This window comes from Venturia canescens, chromosome 4, assembly GCF_019457755.1.
Source record: "Venturia canescens isolate UGA chromosome 4, ASM1945775v1, whole genome shotgun sequence".
Lineage (NCBI taxonomy): Eukaryota > Metazoa > Arthropoda > Insecta > Hymenoptera > Ichneumonidae > Venturia > Venturia canescens.
Window position 1 is genome coordinate 12,028,739 of NC_057424.1, and position 19,731 is coordinate 12,048,469.

A 19,731-nucleotide genomic window follows, 5' to 3' on the forward strand; every position below is an offset into this window, starting at 1 on the left:
AGCTTGCAAAATGAGTGAAAAAATATTTTCACGGATGATAAATATTTATGCAATCACGAGCTAAAATAGCACCTCGATAACTCTCTGCGTATTTGACGAAAGCATTTAATCTTTCTTGGAGTTCAGGATGGCTTTCAACAGCGAGGATTTTATTCAGGACTCGATGGAAACACCATTTAAGCGATAAAATGTGCCGAAACATTTTCTATTCCGGGGACTTATTTAAGCATGTACTTTTCATCTCTCACAGCGAAGATTCTGGGATTCCTGTCAATCCGGGGGAAAAGTCTTTTATAGTGAGGAATATATTATTTTTCAAGAATTTGAAAAGTATTTACGCACTGATTAAACCTTACAGTATTTTTTGAATTTTGCAATTTTTCGTCCCTTGAATTCTAAACAGCTTTATGTGGATAGCAAAAAGTGACGCACGTGAGAACTTAATTTCGTTTTGTTTACGCGTTTTTTTTCATCATTCAGTGGAAATGTATTGTAAATCACAAATTATCACTGTCAGCATAATAAATTCTATGTTAAATAGACGAATTTATACCGAATACGTGTGACATTTTACCATACATATAGTGTTTTTTTCAGGGTTGCCCGAGCATACTTTGCAATATAAACATTGGAAGCGACTGAACATTTTGTACTATGCTTATAGAGAAAAAGACTCTTGAGGCTTTTGAATAAAAGGTATGGGTATTGGTCTTTTTACTATGGTGGATAGAACGATTCTTATTACTGCTCTTCGAATAAATGCTGCAATCAAGTACGTATTTATACTGTCCCCGAGATACTATATTCCTAGTACTTTCCTCTAGAATTTTCGGCCTTGTATTTTCCGTGAAAAAATAAGAAAAAAAAGTTAGATGTAGTGTAATATGTATTTCTATTAGACTTCCACCAATACGCTTATTCGGATTTCAATTTGCATTTTCCTGAGGAGTTTTCATGCTATCGTACGTAACCCATCAATACTCCACAGCATTGGATGAAAGACGGAAAGGGTACTGATGTCTTTCACCCAGAATCCCATTTTCCAGTTTCCAATCGATGGCAGTATACGTGTACATATTACTGGAGACGCACCCGAAACGTATCTTCACTCTGAGCAATAAGAAAATCTGAAAGTTTCGGGGAGTAAGCAATTCGACGTTGACGTCGCAGCCATAGTTGAGGTTTCTGTGTGCGGTGCAGGTTGGAAAAGCTACAGTTGCTACGGTTTGCCGCCTTTCGTACAAGAAGCGAGATACGAGGGCAGAGGCGCGTCTCGTTCATCCTTGCGCACTCTTTCGTCGCCGTGTCTCCTTTTTCGCTCTCAAAACATAGAGCTTTGTAAGAGAGGCAGGCTAAGTTATCCACTTTTCAGGTACGACAAACGAGAATCGAGGGAGGAAGGAAGATATTGTGGGTAGATTCAACGTAGGTGAAAATAAATAAAGAGTCAGCTCTGTATTTATATATAGATCGGTGAGAGGCACACGGGCAGCAACAGACTTCTGTACATTGATCTACCGATAATGTAACGCTGAAAGGAGGAGAAGTAGGGACCGAGTGAAAAGCGGTAATCGAATGTAAATGTTGCGGAAAGCTGAAACGTCTTATCTCGATCGGGGTGATGGAAAAAGTAGAAAAAGAGAGCGGAAAAAAGCAAGAGCTAAGGAAGAAACGGACCAAGAGATGTTTATTTTCCTCGCTGAACACACACACACACACAGACACACACACACGCGCGCGCGCGCGCGCGCACACAGAATCCCTAAAAGTTGTTCCTCCGACAAGGAAAAGGAAAATACAAAAGGAAGTAAAGGATTGACGTACGGAGGAGTTTGTAATAACTTAAGAGGTTAGCAACTCGTTGAGTAAGCTCTATTCGTTGGATCGTGATGAAATACTTGAATCCTCGTTCGTTTCTAAAAAATTGCATGGCAACGTCCCAGTGGAGCTGACTGTAAAGAAGTCACGTGATTCCTCCTCCAGTGCTCTCTGCCCCCTCTCCCTCCTTTTCGACCGGCTTCCAGGCAGACGTCAAAATGAAAACAAACATTCGAATCGAATTTGGTCGCTTAGGAGGTTCCGTCAACGTGAGTTTCAGGTTGTCACGTCCCAGAAAAGTCCGGTTACAATTGCACAACAACGCGAGTGCAATGAATGTACACAAACGTGAGTCGCGTGACGGTAAACGAAGTCGACTGGCAAATCTACTTCACAACTTCCCTCTGTGCATCCATCTCGCCATCGTAGGCATATTGTTGAAGTATTTACTATGAAATTGAAAGAGCATTCTAACTTTGACTCGCACAATCACTTTTGAGAGTAGTTGAGAATCGATTCATGACAATCGTAGACTTCGTAGATATTGCATCAAAATTCGTATCAAGCAAATGGAAATTTATTTGTTTGGGAGACGAGTATGTGAGAAAAATTCGGTAGATTCGAAAACTGTGTTTTTAAATACTGTTTTTTATTACGGAAATCTTTATAATGAGCCATTTCATCCACTTAATTTTCCGAATGTCAACACTATATTAGTATTTTTAATATTGTTGCTTTCTCTTGCTGTCGTTTTTTATTTATTGAGTGAAATTTCCATGCGCAAGGTGCCGAGGTGTCATAGAAACCATTGCACTATTTGCACACGGTTATTACGGGCGTCACGAGATCCATTTTCATTCAATAATTATCACGCGCTTCGTTGGAAGCAGGAAGATGAACGAGTGAAACTTGAAAATGATTCCGAAATGCCTTTCAGTCTGTCTATCATGTATACTTCGCCTTAATAACGAAGCTTCCTAAGGAAGCCGTCTTAATTGGATGCCTTCAAAAGCAAAGCACTAGAGCTCAGTGCACTTTTGAATCTTTGAAGTCATCCTTAAAGAATGTTGGACTACCTGCCCAAAGAAATAGCATCGTGTGAAACTGAATGAGAGGGAGTTTTTTTTATCAAATAGTATCTTAGGTGTATCAATGTCAGCTCTTTCATCTCGAGGACCTTCAAACACCCGCAAATACATTCACAAAATTCAATAGAATACAGTAAGCTATTTTTGCCGCTGCGTGTTTGTTGATTTATTTTTTTCAGTATGAAAAAGTGTCCGCATCGTTCGTGCATATTTGAAGCAAAGAATCTCTGTTATATATATGTGTTCTCTAAAAGAGACTTTACGACGCGACAAGGCTTTTCACAGGAATACAAATTCATTTTTAAGGGCTTAATTGTTTCATGATTTCCGTATCATCTAATTATTCGGTGACAAATTTTATCGAACTTATTTGAATACGAAAAAGTTCTGAGTGACTCCACAAATTAGCATACTTCGAAAGCTTGTTATCAAAAATGATTACAAAGAAAAAGAAGAAAACTTTTTTTTTCTTTCTTCATCGCACGCAAAGTTCAAAGATGTAAATATTTTTATTCGCATTTTGTTATTGTATGATCGAAAGTTGGTCCAAAGGCTTCCCAAGTCAAATTCAGGAATTGTGGCAATGTTTCTTTTTTGCTAAGGCAGCAGCAGCAATATAGCGTACATGATATCGATAGTGGTAAATCGATTTCTGCTCACTCTTGACGTCACGAGCATTCCTGGTCGTATGTCTTCTCACACGATTCTCTTCGCACGTTTTAACCTTTGGTCCGCGTCTCTTCATTCCATACATACACACACACATATATATATATGTATTCTCTCGATGCTATGTCTTTCGAAACTCTCTGCACAGAAACTCGTCGATCTCTCGAGTTCTCTCGTCGTCTGACTCGAACGATCCCGTGGAGTGCAGTCTCAACGAGAGAAAAATTTCTCTGTATTTCATGGCGCGCGAGAGATTCTGTTCTTGCGATATCCGTATATACTCACGTGGCCTACCGAGTTGTCACTTATTTGTTATTGTAATCGTCATGACTATGGATGAGAAACCCGCGCGAATATATTGCTGGGGTCTCGAAAGAATTGTTACTAGCACCAGTTTTATACAGAAATCCTACTCGAGCGCAGACCACTCACTTCTAGAATCTTCGAACAAAATTGGATTCATCGACTGCATTTAAATAATGAACATTCTTTTTTTGAACATTTATTTCGTTAATTTTTTTGTTCATTTTCCTCCATCGCATTTATCGAATGAAAATTTTTACTCTCGAATGGATTTGATTCCAGTGAAGATTTCGATATTTGAGTATTATTCACTGTAAACGATTTTAGGAATAGCGGAATAAACGACGTTCTTGGCTTACTAATGTTCGAGTAGAATCGAGTAGAATCGAGAGCTAGCATTTATATGGTGCCCTCGGTAGCGATGAACAACTTGCATCAATGGGCATGCGGTACAATCAATCTGATTCTCCCTCATCCGGTCGGCAATAGTTCACCGAAAGGAAGAAGCGATCAGCACCATCACAACCATGTTTTTCGATTATTGGTCTCGGAAGCGATCGCCATTACAGGAAATAAGATATACGCGGGTGGCCTGGGCGTGGCTGAGGTTTCCGCAAGTCCCGGATGAAGAGAGACAACGAGGACGAGAAAAATCCAAAGAGAAGCAGGTAGTGATTGGGGATGAGAAAGAAAAGAAAAGGAAGGCAGCTCGTTTCTTGGGTCTCTGATGAACGTGCCGGCCATGCTCCGGGCTGCCTCAGTAAGATAGATCTCACCTGCGTGACGTGTTTGTTGAAGCGCGTGACGTGCCACTTGAATCCATTACAATATTCGTGAGTCAAAGCCCCCCGTCTTTCTCGCCTCTTTCACGATTACTTACTGTTTCCACCTCCAAAAGACAAAAACTCCAATCTTACCTGCTCCATTACATGGCAGACAGTCGACTCACAGCATCCGATACTATGCAGATAACAAGAGAAAAAGAATCTTTAAAGGGGAGAAACGTGTCCGGCAATATTATCGTTTAAGGACGATTAACTTCAAAACATTAATTTCAGTTCTTATTGAATGCTTGGCTGCCTTTGTATGACGGCACTAGCATCTTTACATCGCGCTTATGATTTGCATTCATTTAACTCGCGCTTACGTTACATGGGCGTATTTTTAATATTTGATTGTTGATATTTCTCTGGAAAAGGTAAATCAGGTCTTTGAGAGATTGTGATTGAAATTTGAGAATGCTATGGAAAAAAAGATTATAAGGAGAGGAAATGTTCTCTTGTGTCTCCCTGAAAATTCCAGGAGAATGCAAGAGTCTCATAGAAATAGTTGGTGAAACATCCATTTGCATCTGGTGATAAAAACTCGAATAAAGTCACGAAGTCTCAGAGTGATAAAGTTTGCAAATAATGGGTTCCCACCGAGAATCTGCACAGAGTTTTAAAGTCTGCCTAGACTAGTCTGAATTGACAGGGAAAATTTGGAGTCATTCGATTTTTCAGTTATTTTTAAGATGGAAAACAGCCGCAGTGGTGTCACAATTGATTTTTTCCCACTCTTTTCTTTTACGGATTGTTTTTCATTCAATTTTTTTTGCCTATATTCATACCCTCCTAGAATTTGGCAATGTCCACATTTTTTTCATTTGTTATTTACCAAGGATCGCATCTGATATTGCCAAATCTCCAGTTTCAACTCCACACTCAAGTGGCACGATCACCTTTTACCGCGTACGTTCGTCGATCTATTGAAGTCATCAGCATAAAACTTGACCAATAAGCAAGTCGATGATCCCAAGCCCAAGGGTCCTTTAGTCTCGCATTTTTATAACTTTTTGGTTACGTGACGACGAGAGCCTGCCAATGGTCCTCCAAAACATGGCGACCGTTTGCTACCTAGGCACGTTCCATGCAGCCCTGAATCCGAAGACTTTATATATTCATTGCTACCGGTCAGAAGATCACAAAATAGGAATATGGTCGAATAAATAGTTATCGAGAGTTGAGGCATCGAGAAAAGCGGTTTGACAATGCAGTCTAACAGATAACGAACGAACCTTTATTATTAGCATATATCGCAGACGTGTAGCAATTGATGCCTTTTTATAATGCTCAACTCGATTCAGCACGGCGATGCATTTTCACTTGGGGTGAAGTTTGTTATCGTTATCGTTCCCAAAAGCCTCACTTCGACTGTATATCGCGCGCTCTCTGCCCGTTTCGCCCTGGCTCTTTCGTTCTCTGAAGTCCCATGGGTGCGCGATCCGTTAATTGATTTATTCGATTGAACGTGGATAATTACCAGGTCTGGGGTGTGCACGCACATCTCCGGCATCGATACAATCTACTGGTATGAGCATCCAGCAGCAGCAGAGACCAATGGTGACCCTCCGTTGATTATTTATCGAGAGGTCCATAGATTTTGTTGCCCCTTTCGTGGTCGTTGTGGACTGTTTATATAACTAAATATATGTAGCGAATATATGACATCGTGGACTATGTTTACAGTTTAAATGTGTGGGAAATGCGTGTACTATTTACGCAAGTGAATAACCATGCCGCTTCTCCCGTTCCTCTCTTGCGATCCACCATACCAAATTATATTGGTTTCACAGTTTATATTCGGATTTTTACGAAAATAGAGCATGTGCGACCAAAGGCTGAGCCACAATATCGAATTAGTGGTTTCCAGAATTCAGTTACTGCTATCCTCAGTTTGAGTTATCAAGTTTCATGGCTATTGCTCCGCGCACGTTGCTAAGGAAGATGAGCCGACAATTATGCGAGAAAACAACAGCCCATAGTATGGCTAACCATACAACAGACCTCATAGATGATTAGTGATATCTATTTCAAGTTTGGGAGCAGCTGAATTTGATCCATTTGCAATTGGATGAAGAACTTCAAAGTTGGGGAAGTTGAATGCATTCATATCGCATTTAAATCGTGATTAAATCTGCACATAGAAGGATCAGATTATGATTTTGATGACATTGTATAACGTTTGGAGACGTTGGCTCGAGTTGATTTGATCCCTTTCGTGGTCTTTCAACACCGTATATCGTGTACGTGCCCACAGAAACAGTGTGAAGTCAGTTGGCTCCCCCGCATCTTTATTATCGGCGCTACATCGACTGCCAAGAGTTCCCTTTCCACTTGTAATTAAGAGTTCGAACGAATTTAGTTGGCTGTAACACGTTACCGCAATTGCAGGCGAATGTGTTGGAAAGCGAGCTGAGGCTAACTTTTCTCCGTCTACATCTCTTGCCTTCTCCGTGTCCAACATCCTCTTTTGTTCCACTGGACGTCCGGAGGTGCACACACCGTGCCGCTAACTTTTACGCTCGCGTGAGGTGCAGTCTGCGGAGAGTTAGGGTGCGAATACGGTTCAAGGGGAGGAAGAAACGCTGCGGTGAGGCATGCAGAGCGAGAAAGAGTATGTGCTGGAAGTTTAGCAACCTCGAACGAACCCGAAAATGCTTCTGGTGTGCTGGTATCCGCAAGGCAAAGGGTGGCCACATTGCTCATGGTCGATGCAACTCTCCTTTCTTGCCACTGGTAGGGGGTTGGGCATTGGTGCTCAGAAAGAGAGAAAAAGACGGAGGACTCTAAGTTCCAGTATTACGGCGGAGCAAGCGGCGAAGGTGGAAAAGGTAAATAATTCAAGAGGTGTGGCGTAAAGCCAAATGGTTCGACCTTTTGCCTCTTCCTCCCTCATGCCAACTCTCCTTCTTTATACTCTTCCGTGCTTTTCGTTCACGCTCTTATTCCTTCCTTTCTCTGGCTCCTTGCTCTCTAACTTCTGTCTCATTCCCATCACAATCTATACTTTTTATTATCTTTTTCCTCCATCCGCGTCTCCTCGTTCCCACTATACAGATCCTGTAACACGTCAGTGCTGTTTGCACTCGTGTGCTTCACAGTGTTTGTAAAACCAAGCATTTCATAGAGCCACATTGACCCTCGCTTACACCGGTCTACCATCAGCATTACGACTCTTCTTTCTCACGTTGATGCTTTATTAATCTTCGATAGGTATAACTTCTGACGGCCCCGAATGAGTTTTATATCCTCCAACATTTTACACCGAGTCCTTCTGATCCCAGGTTTTCCCTCTCCTTTCGTAAAACATTGCGCGATCATCCGACGGTTGTTTCTCTCAGAATGGCTCTACCTTACCCCACCTATTCAGTAGTCCCCACGCTACGCGATATAAAACGATAAAGCGATTCGACCTCGAGCTTTATGTCCTTAACCCGCACACATACACACAATTATTCCACACGTTTAAAATTTTTATCATTCGCATTTCGCGTTTGTCTATGTAGCTGAGAACGGTTCGATCTTCAATCTTTTTTCAAACCATCCTTCCGCCATTACTCACCCATTTTTATTCACCAATACATTAAAACGGGCATTAAAATTGAAAGAGCCCTTTTTTGTATTTATCATTGAAAGCTTCTCTGTGGCAATTTTCACTGAGTAAATTCAGGGCCTCCGAGCTTCACAGTCAACTCGCATTGGTTACCCTGCGTAATCCTTTCCTATCCAAACGAAAAACGGCCGTAATGGTATTTCTTATGGAAACGTTTTTTTTCCCCAAAAAAATACGTTTTTTTAAGGGGTCCATGAGTTCCATCCATTTTCGTACCATAAAATCAGAAGTATTTTTCTTCTCCTGATCATCACAGACTTTTTTGTGGACTTTGCGAACGCGCGAGTACGCTGCAGAAAAGGTACTCGGGTATTTGCGAATTGAAAATATAAAATAAGACTCACATCAGCGAACTTCTGAGTCTTTGCTATGTGGCTGTTTCAACTCTATTTGAAGTTCGAAAAAAAGCCACAGCGCAAGCCCGAAAACGAGATATTTTCCGTTACATGCGCTCATAACAATTTTTCCACATATTTTTTTCATATTTCTTCATGGAAATTATCACCTTTTGATGTTTGATGCTGCATTCTGGAAAAATCCACTAAAAAAGGCTTATTTGAGAAAAGTTTGCAATTCGCAACGATTCACTTTCGGTTTATTTTTTTTTTCTTCACGTTTGTTGGAGAATACGTCACGTATGAAAAGCAATTCGCGGAGCACCTGTACGATCATAAGTATTCAAGATAACGACGAGTGCTTCAATGCGTACCATTCTATCGTGTGTTGCCACCGCTGCCATGGGCACTTTCTTCTCTTCTTTTTTCTTCCTCTGTTTTTTTAATATCTTTTTTATCCCCAACCCTCGTTCTTCAATTGCTTTTACATGCATACCAACAGAAGGAACGAGCATGGTATACGACCTTGGAGAAGGGCGTGTCGTACAGTCGTAATTCTTATATACGCAGTGTCAAGCTCTGAATTTTTTCCCAGTTGCATACATATACGCATTACAAAATATTGCGCGTTACATTTGCTGGTACTATAAATCTTGCATACCGAATTGTTCGATCGAATTCGATGTGTTTTATTTATCAAGATTATCATCGACACAATGAGGGGAGAAATTTAATCCGTCAACATCAGTAAATATTTTATTTATTTACTCGCTATGTTTATGGCCACGATAATGAGAAAATTGGTACAGAAACGTGAATTATTTCAAATATTTTGATAATGATGGAACTTATTCCGTTTGTTCGAACGCTTTTATCGTATGCACGTGAATTTAATCGTGCAGATGAATTCACCGCACATAAAGTTTCGAATTCGTATATTTGATGCGGAAGGAAATGTTATTGGTGATGGTTTTCAGTATAACCAACCAATGAAATTTTTCATTCCATTGACTCTTTGTTGGTTTGATTAAATTTATATATATCTGAGGTGAATCCCGATAAGGATTCCGTTATAACTGGCCGTAACTGCTTTGTTACGTTTGACATAACTCCGCAGCAGTTTTTTCTGTCGTGGTATATATTTTTTCTAAAAGAAAGGAAAATAAGGAATTGAGAAAAGTCGTTACGAAAATGGTTCTGATAGCTTGAGAATCCAAAGTGACATCACGATCTCCATGATTCAATCGAGATAACAGACATTTATTGACAATGCGAATCTTCAAAGTTGAAAGAACTGGTAGAATCAATTCGAGACACCGTAATGCATAGTCCTGTGATTGAGAGTAAAAGAGAGAAGGCGGAAGAGATACCGGCGAGAGCAGTGGAATCGTGATGAGTTGAAAAGTTCGAAGGGTCGCGTGTCGGGAGTTCTAGCATCGAGATATAAAATAGCCGCGATCGACCCTGAGAGACAAAGAAAGAAGAGTCTTTGCTCTTGGATCCCTAGTGCCCGGTTCTCTCACGTCTTCTTTGTTGATGGAAGCAATGCCGATCGGTGATATGGGACAGGGTTGCCCGGGGCTGCTAATAACCCCTTTATAAATAGCGAAGAATTCCTATCGCTTGCTCAGACCCCTCGAGGTTCTTGCCAATACCTTTGGAAGCGCGCGTTCATCTCCGTCGGTGGCGGGTCAGCCACTCTCTTCACGGCGTATCTCGTTTAGCACGGAATCTCTCTCAAGTTGGAACCGCCCTCTTCTTTACACTTCTTTCGATCTTCCGTCCTCGCCCATTCCTCCTTCTGCTGATGAAAATTCTTTTCTTCGCATCGGAAAAATCATTTACTACGAAGCACTTCGATAAACAACCCGGAGGGAAACACATCAAAAATGCTTTCTTTCTATTTTCATGAAAATCACTCTGTTCCCATGGTGATCTCAGTTCGATGCAATTTCGTTCAATCGATCTATATACGATTTTCATCACACCAGCAGCAACACACTACGCTGCTGACACGAAATGTGGAAAACACTTTTCGCAGAGGGCACCTCAAAAGTAGTTTATAGAAACACTAACGATCATCGGATTCATGAGCATTCTTCATTTTTTTTGTTTTTATTACTTCCTATCGTCTGGCATCTCTTATATAATACTCCACAGGCTCTTTTCTTAGAATACTGTGCCAAAATGCTCGCCGTTCTTGAGTCCACCCTCCAGTGCTGAGAGAAAATTGTGCGATGTGTGTAGTATACGAAAAGAATCGTTACATCCACGCCTACTTTCATGAGAGGACGGTCGGATAATAACCTATAAATGTGACGTGTACTTCCTATATAATACGAGTACACTCATAGTCACCCCCTGATCTTTCTCTCTCATCTTCTTTCCCGCACTTTCCATTTTTCTCTATCACCTTCTTTTTCTCCACTTTTATGAGACATCGACACTTGAAGGCGCAATCGAGAGAGCGAGCCACCCACTATCGGAAACTCGGCGAGAGCTCTCGCGATCGAGAATGCCAGATAATAGGACAAAGGAGGGCTCCTTCTTTGCTAGCTCGACTCGACCACCGCGTACACTTTATATAGGACATATATTCCGTCGAGTATCCGTAGAGACTCGACTGTATATGTGTGCGAAGTAAAAGCGTCGAATTCGAGGGGGAAGAAAGTTGGCGGAGCAGGAAGATTGGTTATTCAGGCGATTTTCCAAGTTCGCAATCTCCCGAGCATTTATAACGCTAATCATTTTAATTACAACCGAATCTTCTCTTATTTTTTCATAAAAATTTAACGTCAGCTAATTTCGAGATAAACGAATTTAGAAGCACGACGCGGAAAACAAAATCATGTCTTTTCTACGCTCCCGTGCGCTTGCAATTTTCAAGCTTCGAGTAGCCGAAGTGTGGGCTATCTTCCGCTAGACTTACTGCGAGTAGTGTATGCAGCGTGCTCCCACTTTTTTCCTTCCACCTTTTTTCTTCTCTCTTTCACTCAGCTTTCTCTTCCTTTTTTGTAGTCAATGATATAACTTGTAGTAATTTCCCACGGGTGTTGTCTCCCTTGAAATTAACGGTTACGTGGGTCTCGAGGAAACCGAGAACGTCCACGGATGTACCGGGATAAGAAGATCTCTGTAAGCGTCAGTCTTCATTCCACGTTCCTTTTGCCTTACTCCTTTTCAATATACCGGAATGACAGCGAACGTTGTATTGTGAATCATTAACCTGTACACAATTGCTTCAATTCCCTGGAACTCTTCATCTTTTTAGTCACAATTTTATGACACTAAAACACTGCTTTTCCAAAACAAATATCATTATGCGCTTTCGAATTTGATTTATTTGCGAAATAATTTTCGTTGACTCCATCGTCAGCCGGAGTGCGATTGAAAAAATCACGTAACCAACGATTTTCGTATGAATGATGTCTTATGGCGCGTTGATCAATAATTTTTGAATTTCTGAAGTAACTCGCCTCAGCGAGGTGGACAATCGATGCAATGGCAAAGTGTACCGAGTCGAATTGATTATAAACGTTCGTTTAATTTCGAATAGACAAGTTTTTTGAGGTTGAAAAGGGGCATGATAAGTTGGAATTTGAGTGCATCCGCACGAGGAATTTGTCGTTACTGCGCTCTACTTAATCCGTCCCGTACGTCAAACGTGTTACCAGCGAATGCTGGGAGTGCGACGACGACAAATTGCGAGCGATAAATCGCATCGTAAGAGTGCGAGAGAGCAAGCGATGCAGAAGGTATTGCAGCTGAGAACGTCGCTCGCGCCCTCCTCTTTGGTTCTCTCGTTCTCTGTCGGACACATGCCTAACACGGCAGCTTGCGATTAATCAAAGCTGAGCGAGAGCAGCGGAGGTACAAATAATTTTTCAAATCACGAACGATTGCGGTCAGGGTGGTATGTCAGGATGACGAGACCGAGGGCGCAAATGAAAGATCGTGCGAGAACGACGCGGAAAAGCTGCTCGACCTTTTCTCCTAATTGAATACTCAGTTCTCAAGCACTTTGCATAATCGTTCACTCGCGCTTTTACCTTTCCCTTGGCGAGTTCTTTTGACGCGTTCGAAAGCCGGTTCGAAAAAAGCCGAGTAATCCATTGGGGAACCCTAACGAGAATCGCTCCGTGTAATTTCAAATGAAAAATAAAAGAGCTGCAGGAATCCAAAGCTAGAGCACGAACGAGCGAGCTAAAAATTGCATTTAAAAGAATGCGACGAAATCGCAATTGGCATGACTCGAACCCACGCTCGCCCTGAGGGAATCTGATTTTTAGTCAGACGCCTTAACCACTCGGGCACGACTGCTCCGCTATCAGTTTTACTTTCACCTGCTCCATTTTCCAGACTCGAGACTCTTCACTGCCTCAGCTGAAAATTTCGCACTCGTGCAACTTCCCCTACTCCTCCTTGCTTTTTCAATGCTGCAGTTCTTTCACCTGTATACACATTACTTAAGTTTATAACAGAGCAGTCGTGGCCGAGTGGTTAAGGCGTCTGACTAGAAATCAGATTCCCTCTGGGAGCGTAGGTTCGAGTCCTACCGACTGCGGTTACAATTTTTTTTTTATTTTCTATTTCTATACAGCTTTTATGATTATTTTTATACACTCAAGAGCGTTGACGGGTCAATCGTACCCGCTAACAAATATCGAATATCAATGTCAGTCATCTATGGAATATGAACTCCATCGAGTGTAGACGAATCACCATTAAACGCATCAAGTACCTTCCAAACATAAATATAATTCCACTGGGATTGAAAACCATCTGATCGCTCTACGCTGCCTCGTTGTAAAAGTGTCGTTGTAAAATTGGGGTTAATCGTCAGTTATTCATAACAAGTCACGATCGTACGATGAGCATAAAAAATCGATGGCTGCATCATTTTTATGTGTTAACGTTCCAACGTTTACGAATTTAACCTGCTGTATCCCAATGACGAAACGATGAAACCAACAGATAAGATGTCATCAATTTTTTTCAACTACAAACATCGAACCTGAATGCATTGACGTTGCTATCCATTCGCAAAAATTGTTGCTTCGTTGTTCACCATTCGGTATCTTTTCAAATCGGGATCCAAAAGCATCAATAATTCGTCTTTAATCTGGCACGATAATCGTACAAAAGAGAGTAAATTAGCCCCAATCGTAATTAAAGGAAGGCGAAGTTCCTGTAGACAGTTTGTTGGCTAAACCGAGTCTGGTTCGTACTTCGGACGAGCGTTTGCAGCGCGATTTACCAGTACAAATACATATTGATTGAGAAACTCTAGCTTCCGTGTTGTTTATGCATTGTTCTAACTCTGTACCAGCCAGGATTTTCAGCAGCCACTTCCATGTATCGACAGATAACTGAATGCACTAGTTTAATGCAATATTTGTGTGAGAAGTGCATTGAATAATGACGCACCATAGTCTATATACTAGCGTACATCTCTAGCCAATATTAACATAATACAGAATTTGGTTCGTCCATGAGATCACGTATTCTACATTAGCTAATGATCCTGATTAAACGTAAATCTAGTGTTGAATGCCGATCTGACATGTAGGAAGCGCATCGGAGCATGAAAAAAGTTCGACATGTAAAGTTCTGGCTGGTTTCAAAATTTCTTATAGCAAAGGTTAATAGAAAAAAAACTACTCATGATCGTTAGTTGAATGACGGAATCAATTTCACTGCTTTGTTCTATTGGTAAATTTGGCATGTCTCAGGTCAACTGTAAAAGTTTCACAAGTAAGACCCTGGCAGGACAAATTTGTCGGATTTTCCTATTCGTCACCTCAGTGTGGAGTATAATAATATTGACGAAAATTCTGAGACGAAAGTGTGCATCTGTCTTGTTCCCGTGCTCCCGAAAGATCTGGGAAAATTATGAGCCATATATCTTCATGTTTGCCTTCCTCTGTCTCACTATCACACGCTTCGCTTACAAACACAGTGTACATAAACAAATCTGTGAATATATACGTATGCACAGCGCTAATCTTGAAGTGACTGGAGCTTGCATTTGATGCTTGGTAAATTTGAAATAGTCCGACAGTTTCTCTAATTTAGCTCCTTTGCTTTTCCGGCGTCGTTCTTTCTCGCGCCCTCTTCTCGCTCGCATCTTTCTCCGTCCTTTTACTATCTTCCATTCCCGACTCGCTTCGTTCCAAAACCTGAGCAAACCATCCGGGTTATAAGAGATGGTTCCTACTCGAACTGGGTCACGGACTCGCTCGTTCGTTTCGCGAACTCCCGACATCTGCCACTTTCAGGAGTCGTCAGTGTCTTCGGCGAAGCGAATTTATCCACTTCGCGAAGCGAGTCTATACACCGGCATCGTTATAAATCGAGAACGACATGCTCGGCCGTTTTGCGTGCTTGACTATAAGCTGTGTCTGACGTGGAGTAGGCCCCCAGGGCTCTTTTGGGTAGCCCAACAAGTCGACCAAAACAAGCCGTCCGATGCCTCGAATCAAGAAAATATTTCAAATATCGCTACGCAAGTTTTAAAAGTGCGAGTGCTGTCCCAACGCTTATCAAGAATCGACATCTTTTCGGCTGCATATCCAGATTATCATTGGAACATCGTGAGATTTTAACATTTTTATGAAAAAGAAAATCATGCGGTGCGGAATTAAAAACAAATTATTCATCGCACTCAGGAGATTCTTTGATCGATAAATGAATGGCGGCGATGTGTGTTCTCTGGGATCAATTCCCATGCTACGAATTCGATTTTTCGGACAAACGAATGCAGTGAGCTCTCCACGCGTTGCCTGGTTATTTAATTGTACGATTTTGCTACGTTAGTACGTTATTCATCGCCGCAGAATATTACTATGAATTCCATAATCATATCTGCAAATGCAGCGTTCATCACACCACGCTGCAGTACCGCTTTGCCGACGTCGCGCTCGTCTCTCTCGTTCTGCACCGACTGGTGTGTATAACGTTAATGAACATTCGAGTGTCCGTAGTGAATGGTGGAATCCTGACTAGGATTTCACACGTGTATTCCATCGGATGAACAGGATTCAAAACTGCGTAGATGGACGGACTGCATGCATCACGTATTTTCATACGAACTTCTGGCCTGACGTTGACATTCAATCAACAGCATTGAAGGCATGTTACCCGGTTCCCACATGGAAAGTCTTCTCCAGGAGCTGAGACCTGGAAGCTTTCTGAAACACGAGCTGTAAATTAAAATAAGAAACTCTTACGAGCACTGAGCCAAATTATCGAGAAGAAAAAGTTCAATCTCCCTCCGAAAATTCTTCCAAATCGTTGAAAAAGAGAAAGAAAAAAACGGTGCTGTGGCTCTAAATGAAATTAGTTTGTATTGGATTTGGTGCATAGACGTATGCGTCACCCTATTTGCATATTGAAGCTAAAAGCCTATATTTAAAGTACTGCCAATTGAATTTTGATAGCTAGTTTTGACGAGAAAACGGGGAAGTGAATATTGAAAGATGAAAATGAAGAATTACAGTGTCAGGTCAATACCACTGACGCTCATAATTCGTGGGTACTCTCGGTCGAGTCTAGGACGCGAGTGAAACGGCGACGGAGCGGTAAAAGTGAAAGAGGAGAGTGTATTGGAAGGTTCTACGGTAGGAAAGGTCCCACGGGAACGGTAGGACGTTCATACATATTTATGGAGATTTATCGTATGCACACGCGAGAGGCTCGAGCGCCCTGTCCACCCGCATTTCTATACCCCTCATCCGGTAACCGAGCGGCACTTTTTTTCGAGCCCTGGCACTCTGCCACCATCACCTGTTCCACCCCATCGGATTTCATTTTCAACCTCTAGTACGCCTGAGCCGAACTCGCGCGGGGGGTTCCGTCTCGCGTTCTCCGCCTCGATCTTCTCTGTCTTTTGCCGAACGTTGTTACCCCTCTGCTCAATGCCCGACTCCCTGAATTCTCACTCCCTTCTCCGTGCGTCTCACTCAGATGACCTCGATCGTTACTGCCATAAATACATCGATGGATGTGTACGCTGCGCGTCGAAAAAGCGAGTGAAATAAAACGATGAGAAAAATAGAAGCAGTGTCGGGGGGGACGAGAGTGATTTGAAATAACCGCACAATCGCTGCCCCGCTATCACAGACTTGGGAATGGAAAATTCGTATGCGTACCGCACACACTTCGTGCCGCGCCTATCGTATATTCCGAAATGCATTCCATACACTCTCCTGCTCTGTGCGGCTGAACGCGAGTTGAGAATTCCCAGCATCGCCCTGTCTTTGCACGTAAATCTGCCTTTTTTTCTTTCCCTTTCACGTATTTACATCTTCGTCCTGCAGCGCTGTTATGGGAGCATGTATCACTTGACCGGAGCAAAAGTTTAACATGGGACGCTGAACTGCAGCGTGCATGTTGAAGATTTTTGTGGAATTCGGCTAATAGCGAGAGCCCGATCGAAATTTTCTTTACCGAAGGGTGAATGCGGTACGGTTGTATGGAAGAGCTTTCTCTGTGGCTTCTCGTGGAACGTCCAACGCGTGTCCTCTCGGCGGAAGTACGCGGCGGGAGCCGGCATCATTTCCGGCTACCACTGTTTAGTTTCCGCCATTTCCGGCGGCTATCTGTATCATTGCGTCATAGCATGACTCGGGTGGGATATATCCGCGGAGTACAACGAATATTGTTCGTATATGCACGTACCTGGATGTGGGCTGGCTACGTATATAGCTCGCTGCATCTATGTTGATATTTCAAAATGCATGGAGCTCTCCGGCGAGCGCTCTCCACTCAAACGATCCTGACCGTGCCCTCTACCACAGCTCGGACTTCATCTGGCCCCTAACGGTACACCACTAAATCAACGCAAACTCTCTCTCTCTCTCGCGCTTCCACCATATCCACCACCCCTTTTTCCCTGTTTTTCTTTCCGGCTGGCCCGTTTTCATTTTAATTCTCATCCGGGCATCGGCCTCCGCGCTGAAAGCGTACAAATATTTACCGCGATATATTGTCGCACATTAGTATATATTTAAATCGGTACAATGGGACAATAGCCCACAATGAAGTGTGTGCGTGTCCGCACCGTTGAACGTCGAATGAAATTCGTTGTCCCGCAAAAAGATTCCGGCTTATTCAACTACTCTTTCCAACCCCTATTTAGCCACAAACGAATCGTCCACTAAATGTGTTTCATGCTGAGAAAACATGTTTTGCTTGTATTTTATTTAAATTCCAATCAAAATTTGGTCAATCTACTTCTGACGACTGATTAAAGTGACGCACCGTCCCATCGCACACAATCCAACAATGATTTCGACCCAGGGGCGACAAAAGTTGACCGTGTGCACGTTTTCGTGCACGAGGATTCAATGGGCTTATACGTGTCACTAAACTCTTTTCGACACTTTTAATTGTCCACTGCAGACACGAAACCGGCAATATTTATAAATGCTTGGAAAATGGTTCGCCATCCGCGTCATAGTGAGATCGATGCACACCGAGGTCAACTATTCGCGCCGCGCTTTAGCCATATTGCATAGATGTTGCTCTACTCCGTTATATACAGAGCACTTTAGCTAGAACTATGGAAATCCCCATCTCTTGAAATTCGGCGTAGAGCAATATGGCTAGCACAAGTGGAGACTCCCCCAACTCGCGAGATGCGATTCTCTCTTTTTAACTCGCACATTCTTCCTGTGTATATCAGCGGCTATCAACAAAGCGCGCGTATTCGAGTGCACGCAACGAAACAAGCCCATACGCTCTCCGGCTCGATGAATCCGTCGAATAACGAGAAAGCTGATTATCCCGTAGAGAGCGAGTTTAATGGCGAACCGTTGGAAGAGAAGAGCAAATGTTGGAACGCATTTAATGACAAGCAGAGCGAAGCGCCTCGGATCCACGAAAATGTCGAGCCGTATATGGCCCGCTGCAACTCTCGATCGATAAAAGTATAGTAGCACTTTTATTTTTCGACAGAGGAAACCGCAGAAATTACCACACAGCGTATATCTACGTGTATACATGTGGTATAACACGCCATGGCGTTATTGCCCAAGTTCTGGGCAACTGGCAAACGAGTATAGGCATCCGCAATCACAGCAAAGGCGTCCGCGCCGCATCAGTACTCGGATTATACGATTTTTTCCTCTATTTTCACCGTTTCAGTTATATCCACGTGAGAATGAGAAAACTTGCAAATAATATTTGCACGTATGCGCATGGATGATCATTAGAAGCGGTTCGTTCTCTTTCTGCGGTGTGCTTTCGGCGCATCCGGACAAACGCCAACTCGCGTCTCGCTACGTACTTCATTATTGTTATAATTATAACTTTTGCATCGTCCTCGGACATCACAAAGTGACTTCTGCGGCTGAATGAAAATATGACGTTAAGTCAGACTGTTTCGGTCGAAATAACATTGGGGATGTTGCTTTTTTTTTAAGCTACGTTGGGAACACACGGCACCAATTATTCTGTGGCTAGTAGCTATGGCCATTCGGGAGATGCTTGCGGGACGTTTGAACGCTGAATTTTGAACGGCCTTTCATCCCTGTGTGAAAAAAAAATACGAAAAGTTGGCGGATTCCCGTGGAAAACGACTCCCCAATAATGATTATTTACCAAAAAAAATACACGCTAATTAAAACGTTCCTGCGCTTGGAGTGTTCATTGAATTACAAGTTTCTAAAGCCTTTGCCTCCCCAACGCGGACACTTTCGCCAAAACCGACAAAATTACTTGAACCCCAAGCCCAGCAGCAATTCGTGCAAAGCTCCTAAGGATAGAAACTCGTACGCGAGCATATCTGAAGAATAATCAGGGAGCGAAAGTAACTAAAACGGGTTAAACAGTATTTTGGCCCTAGGCCAGTCTCCGAATGCATTCACGGTGTGTTCATGGCTCGGTATTAGGTTGGTCAACGGCTGACTGCACGAATTTGGGGGAGCCCGCTCATGGTATCTCAGCGGGTGCACTTCACTTGGTGTACAAAAGCTACGGAAGAAAAGAGAGAAGAGGGGCGAGGAAGGGGGAGGGGGGTGGAGCTGCCAGATAGCAAATGCCGCGATATATCACGCAAAGGCTACAAATCTCCGGCGCGGCAG

At 42.6% G+C, this 19,731-nt stretch overlaps 1 protein-coding gene and 1 non-coding gene across 3 annotated transcripts in view; both read left to right on the top strand.

Annotated features, from left to right (window-relative positions):
- The window catches only part of LOC122409854 (mannosyl-oligosaccharide 1,2-alpha-mannosidase IA-like), a 336,122-nt gene that overhangs the window by 130,416 nt on the left and 185,975 nt on the right, over positions 1-19,731 (top strand). The gene's annotated exons all lie outside the window — the stretch shown is intronic.
- On the top strand, positions 13,130-13,211 carry TRNAS-AGA (transfer RNA serine (anticodon AGA)). Its single transcript has one exon. It is a non-coding gene; the product is annotated as a tRNA-Ser (tRNA).